Below are 6782 nucleotides of genomic sequence, written 5' to 3'. Positions count from 1 at the left end.
GCGCCGGCTGCCTCCCCCGGCCGGGGTGGTCCTGCTGCCTCTCGCTCGCCAGTCCATCGGCGCTGGGCGGCCTCCCGCAGACAGCAAAAGCAGCCGCTCCCTCCCTGGAGGCGAGGCTTGTGCGAGTGGAGGAAGTTCGCCCGAGCATGTGCAGAGTGCCTTGGCGGCGGCAGCGACCAGAATGCATTTCTCTGGGAAACGCAGGACCCCACCAGCGCGAGCTGCCTGAGGGCGCCTTCTTCTCCTTCTCCTCAGCCGGCTGCTCTCCTCCCTTTTCCCTCTTCCTCTCACAGCCGGAGAACCGATTCCCCTCAGGAACCGCTCCTCCCGCCCGCAGGGCTAGCCTGGCGTTCGCGCGCGGACTGCGCCTGCGCAGTAACTGCGACGGCCCAGGCAGGCAAGCAAAGCGCCTCCTCCCTCTCTCCGTCGCTCTCTCGCTGCTGCCCCCTCCTTCCTCCTCCTCCTCCCGTCATCATCCGGGTCCTTCCGTGCGGTGCAGCAGGTCGGTAGGCGGGAAATGGCGACTGGCCGCTGCCGGGGCTGCTGAGCGGCTACGGAGCCCCCGGCGGCGGCGGCGGTGCTGCTTCGTGCGACCAAGGTGGCGGGGGGCCCGGCCCTGCCGCCGGGGTAGCCGGACACCTGACGGACAGCAGAGACGACCAAGGCGACGACGAAGGCGGCGGGAGAAGTGAGGGACGTCCCCCTTCGCCACAGCCGCCGCCTCCTCACCCCCTCATCTCTCTCAGCGCCTCACAGGTAACCGCCGCCGCGACGCCGCCCTGGGCGACTTCTGAGGGGACAGGGAAGGCAGCGGGAGGAGGCGGGGAGCGCAGCGGGCCCCTCAGCTGCCGCCGAGGGGGAAGGGAGAGAGGAAGGAGGGGTCTCCGGGCTCGCCCCCCTCCCTGGTCGGGCCTAGGCCGGAGGGGAGGGGCGAGGGGGGTCCTTCGCGCCCGAGTGACTCACGAGGCGAGCGCGGGAGGGGGGCGGGCGAGTGAGTAAACGAGCGAGCGGGAGCTTCTCTCCCTCTCCGCGCTCGCCTTCCCGCCCGCGCTGCTCCTCCTCCGGGGTGGGCTCTCTCTCTCTCTCTCTCTCTCTTTCTCTCTCTGTGTGTCTGTGTATCTACTCGCGAGTTGGATTTGTTTTGGGGGCGCCGCAGAAGGAGGAGCAGCAGCACCCGAACGAGGCACTTGCGTCCTCTCTCTCTGCCTGCCTGCCTGCATGCTTGCGAGTGGGACTGGCGCTGAGAGCTCCACTCGCGCACGCCTCCAGCTTGTGGTCAGGCCCTAGACGAGCGTGTTGGAGTGGGGCGGGGGAGAGAGGGAGATTGCCCCAGAGCATGTGCAAAGCCTCAACAAGAGCAGGCAGGCAAGCAGAATAGATCCTTAGGCGTTGTTGGACTCTTGTGTTGGATGAAGATTGGAAGGCCCTGGGGCTAGATGCCCCAGGCACTCCCCACCCCCCATAGTAACACTGACCTTCTTGCCTGGGATTTGTGGCTGGGGATTAGCCATTGAACACACATGCGAAGCCTGCTTGTCATGCAAAATGTCCCAGGTTCAGTTCCCAGTCACATCTCAGGTGGGATTGGGATGGTCTCTTGCATGCCACCCTGGAAAGTCACTGCTCCCTGTCTGTGTGGGCAGGTGGTCCAGTGGTTTGACTTTGTATCAAACAGCTTCTTATGCTCTGTGCCTAAGCACTTGATACGCAACCAGGTGTGGGACTTGTCATGCTGAGGAGTGTATTGTGGATCTGCTGCTTAATATGGAAGGTATATTAATATATGCATTTTGGGCTCCTTTTAAAAAAAGAGCTCCAGGCAACATTTATAATTTTAGCTTCTCAACAGCCCTGTGAGGAGGGTTAAGTTGAGACAGGGTAACTGGCCCAAGGTCACCCAAGGAGCTTCACTGAGTGGTGGAATTGAACCTGGGTCTCCCCACTCAGAATCTGACATAACATTTTTGTGAGTCATTTGGAATTTATTCAGGCATGGGAAGCTCCTTTAAGCCATGTATTATACTCCTGGTCTGTGGTTGCCCTTCATCTCTCTAATTGTTTATTAGGAATGTCCAATGTGGGGCTACCCAGTGTTCCTTTTTAATGTATTTGTTGAGACTGTGGGGAGAGGTTATTGTCTTGGCCATAGAATTAAGCTCAAATCCTTAGGGACTTGTGGCATGTTCTAAGCTAAGGGGCCATACCTCTGCTAGGGTAGGACAATTTTTGAGTGCTCACAATGGCACTGAAGAATGTGCCCAGGCAACCAAGTACCTGCCAGTGATGCTTTGGATGTGGCTTTGTCTGCCAAACACATACCAAGGATAAAGCAATTGGGGGTCCTTTGATAGGAAAAGTGAGACAATATTTCATTGAACTCAAGTAGCTAAGCTATTATTATGGAGATAAAGAGTATTCACAGCAATCAGTACAACAATATATGGTTTATGGGGACTGGGAGTCAAGTGGTATGTTTTACTCATCCATCAGCGGCATCAAAATAGTAGGAATTATCAGATTGTGTTGCTGAACAAATGTATACAACTCTGCACTGAGGCTGCCTGTTGCTCTCAGTATTTGGGCAATTAAATCTGAATGAATGTAGTTACCTGTTTGGCATCAGTAGTGCTTCACCTGCCCATGGCTTGTGGTGGAAATAGTATCAAAGCACAGTGCTTGAATGTGCCTGCCAAATTCAAAACTAATAATACTCCCAAGTGCTGAGTTTCTAATACGGGAGTTTACAACTCCAACTTTGTTTATGGATTCACTTTCTTATTATTGCTATTTATATAACACTGTCAGTGCCTGTGGTGCTTTAGGGAGACATGCCCTGAGGAGCTTACAATCTAAAATTTGATACATTGAGAACAGGGGAAGGGCAGGTGAGATAAACGGGGAAGGAATAAGCGGTTGTTGCAATGGCTTAAGCTTGGTTGCAGGTTTAATTTCAGCCGGGCAACCTGGTGTTTTCCAGAAGTTTTGTACCACAGCTCTCTTTTTTTGTTATAGTCCAAAACAACCAGAAGGGCACCCAGTTGCTGAAGAACACTATAGGACATAGGAACAAGGGAGCCAAATCAAAGGCCTCATGAAAAATAAATCTTTGAGAAATTTGAAGAAAGTGGCATCTCTTGTTGATATATGAGTACAGCACTAGTTTGACTCCTGTTTTCCCTAGAAGGTTGTGAGCATTAATTACTGCTAGCTTGTATTGAACAAAAATAGTAATATTTATTTCCAATCTATTACAAAGGGCTGGTGCTGCAAAGGTTAATTATTAGTGTAAACAAAGGGCTTTGAATGGAAAATGGCCCACAGAAATGAAACAGTTAAGTTACTGGTTTAATTTAATGGTAGCCCTGTGAAGTATGATAGTTGTATCTCATCTGCACATGAAAGAATGGAGGTACCGAACACCTGTGATGCTTTAATAAATGTTGTACATGGGTGACAGAAGAATGAACACCCTTGAGTGCTACTTTTCCTGTCTGTAATAAAGCATTGCCTAAATAGAAAACAAACTTCATTTCAGTGAAATGGGCATATTCTTTCTTCTCCTGAGCTTCCACTTTTGCATCAGAAAATTACTTTTTTGGGGGGCTTTTCAGATTTTCAAATTAGTTTTGGGGGCTTTTCAGATTTTGGCTAGGTTTATTAGTCAGCCACAATTTGTAGTCCCTGGTTAACCAAATTTGCTGTGCATCCCAAAGGGGTGTGTGTGTGAGAAAGAGGTGAGTGTGAGTGTGGGTAGTCATTGGAATGTGTAGCAGTTGTTGGAGCCCCTTGTGTGGCATCTGCCTACTGTAAAGCTCTTCCTCCTGCCCCAACAATTAAAGATAGGGAAATGGCAAGGATCTAGTCCCGTCTTGGGGTGGAGATGGGAAGTTAGGTAGGGTCAAATGTTGGGTGAGGGCAGAACAAGGGGCGTGAGAAGAATAGAGCCATAAGGTTTTCCGAGGATGAGGGTGTAGGTGTGGGCAAATTGGGGAATGGTCAGTGTTTGAAACTCCCATTGTTCTAGGCGCATTTGCGACATGGAATTTCATTAGTGCAAGCAGTTTCTGAGCTCTGGGCGCAGTACTGTGCCTAAGATTTCAGATTTAAACTGCAGAGTGGAAGGAAAGGAGGACATTTTTCTGCCTCCCCACTTCCAGCTACTCTCTGAAGACTGGAGAAGAGACCCTCTTAAGAATATTAGGGGGTGGGCAGGGGAAGGACTAGATCATGTAAAAAATTAACATAATATTTTATCTGCAGTTTATTCATTTTCAGCTTTGTATTCTTGTTATAAAAAAGTACACTAGACATTCTGTTGTTGCACCCATAACCTAGGTTTAAGGTGCCATTTAGCTTAAGGTTACCAGATGTCCTGGTTTCCTGGAGACAGTCCCCAGATTTACAAATCAGTCCCCTGACAAAATCCATATATTTAGTGAGAAGTTGAAAAGTGTCCCCGGATTCATTGAAAAAAAATCTGGTAACCTTAATTTGGCTCCTAGCTTTCATATCTCAGTTTCTAACACTGGAAATGGCCTTATACTAGAGCAGATCATTTGCCCATCTAGCCCATTATTATGCTTTGATTGACAGTGGCTGTCCAGGATCACAGGCAGAGTCCTTTCTCTATCATTTGATGTGGTCCTTTTAACAGGAGATAAAGTTATACCTCTTCTTGCGAACGCTTCATGTTGCGTTTTTTCGGGTTAAGCATGTGGCAAACCCAGAAGTGTTCACTTCTGGGTTTCTCTGCATGCGCAGAAGCGTTCTGCGCAAAAGCTCTCTATCGCGCTTCACACATGTGCAGAAGCGCTGCTCTGGTTACGGACTTTTTGGGGGGCAAACGGCACCCCAGAACGGATCGTGTTCCCAACCAGAGATACCACTGTACAGTGGTATGTCAGGTTAAGAACTTAATTCGTTCTGCAGGTCCGTTCTTAACCTGAAACTGTTCTTAACCTGAGGTACCACTTTAGCTAATGGGGTCTCCCACTGCCACTGCGTCGCCGCTACGTGATTTCTGTTCTCATCCTGAAGTAAAGTTCTTAGCCTGAGGTACTATTTCTGCGTTAGCGGAGTCTTCAACCTGAAGCGTCTGTAACCCGAAGTACCACTGTACTAGCGATTGACCCTGGGACCTTTTGCAAACAAAGCAGGAGCACTGCTCCTTGAGGTGTAGCTCCTCCCCTGAAGTAAAGCAGGAGGTGAGCTGGGGCCCTTTCCAGAGGGCATGGGGCATATGTCCCCTGCAAACTGGCAGCTGGATGGTTAGTGATGCTACTTCCTTGTTTGCTTCCACATGGTGTCTTGTTTCCTAGCTGAGCACATTCTCTGGGACATGCAGGATTTGTTTGTTTTGTTAATAAGAGTTTGTAAGCCACCTTTCTGTATTTGATGCCCAGGGCAGCTAACAGCCACCCTGATGTATCTTGCCTGCCTGCTTAATTGGTTTTAGTGGGTCTACTCTGAGTAGAACCCCTATGTGGCATCATTGCTCTGATACATCCCATTTTATTGCCATTATTTAGTGGTGAGTGGTTTCTCCTTGCAGGTGGAGTGTGGTTCTGGTTTATGAAATTCTTTGCTGCTCCAATGTTTTTCAAATTTTGTGAATCCCCACCTCATTGGGTTGCATCCACTCAACAAATCTTTCCTCTTCTTCACATAGCATCTCATTGCCAACCCGAGCCTATTGGAGTCAGGGACTCCATTCCCAAGCCTCTCCCTGCCAGATTCCATTTAGGATACAATGAGGCTCCACTGATAAATCTACTGCATTACAGTTTCAAACGTCTTATTCCACATCCCAATTTGAGAGAGACCATTTCCCTTTTCCTGTAGAAGCCTGGTAATGTATTTGTCTTGTCCTGTTATTTTAGTTGTGGGTTTTGAAAACCAGGAGCAGCTTCAGTTTTTTCAATTCAAATCTTGTACATGAAAAGAGAAATGATACTGGGTATGTACTGCTTGCAAATATATTGAAACAAAGTTGTCATTCCTCAGAGTAACACTTGTGGTGCCAAAGTTTATAATTGGCAGGGCAGGTGTGATCTCATATTTTCAATATACTGTACCTGCAATAGTTTGCATTTTACTGGTTTTCAGTGGTAGACCATGAGGAAGCTTCTTTCTCACATATTTAATGACTTTAAGGTGTTTGCACACCAGGACTAAGTAATTTATAGGAAAGCATATTTCTACATTGCTAGGTAGACATTAAACTTTATGTGAAGTATGTGGAAGATCCTTCAGAATGGTCAGTGTGTGCATGCACAGTGAATTCATTGGATGATTGAAACAGATACATTGTTTCTGTTTCAAGATTATGCAGACTTGTTTGAAATGTGCATACAATATTAATCGGTAAACAGTATAAATTTGTTGTTGGATATATGTAAACAAACTTTCCTGGCCTCATATTTGGCTTGTCGTTTTCAGCAGTTCCATGACACTTCAGTCTTCCAAATGTTAGTCTCCTCTGGAGCAGGTCTGGAAAAATAACTCAACAACCCAGAAACCTGAACAAAGTATTCAAGAAGGGCCATCAGAGTTTGCAGCATGAAACCCTTTGATACCTAGGTGTCCAGGCACCCTGGAAATTTCCAGACCCATTTCTGTGAGTGGCTTTTCTCAAGCAGCATGTGACCTAATTGAATGGATATATATATGTAGGGAAGGAAATAAAAACACAGTCCCAAACGAATAGTCTTGCATTGTCATTATTATTGAGTGGCTCTCTCAAATTCAGTATAGCTTATGGTAACATTTTGGGTGAGCTTTCT

At 48.0% G+C, this 6782-nt stretch overlaps 1 protein-coding gene across 3 annotated transcripts in view; it reads left to right on the top strand.

The window, feature by feature from the left end:
- The first annotated feature begins 298 nt into the window (after positions 1–298).
- Positions 299–6782, top strand: part of CTDSPL2 (CTD small phosphatase like 2) — a 39682-nt gene continuing 33198 nt past the window's right edge. The window contains exons 1-2 of one of the 3 annotated variants that reach the window (XM_083713202.1): positions 380–756; positions 6439–6616. The gene's annotated coding sequence lies outside the window, so the exon portion shown is untranslated. Of the gene's footprint in view, positions 757–6438; positions 6617–6782 lie in introns of all 3 variants that reach the window. The other 2 variants (XM_083713200.1, XM_083713201.1) reach the window with 2 other exon arrangements.

Source organism: Podarcis gaigeae, assembly GCF_964106915.1.
Source record: "Podarcis gaigeae genome assembly, chromosome: 14".
Taxonomy (NCBI): Eukaryota; Metazoa; Chordata; class Lepidosauria; order Squamata; family Lacertidae; genus Podarcis; species Podarcis gaigeae.
The sequence above is the reverse complement of the archived record's forward strand: the minus strand, read 5'-3'. Positions and strand labels throughout refer to the sequence as shown.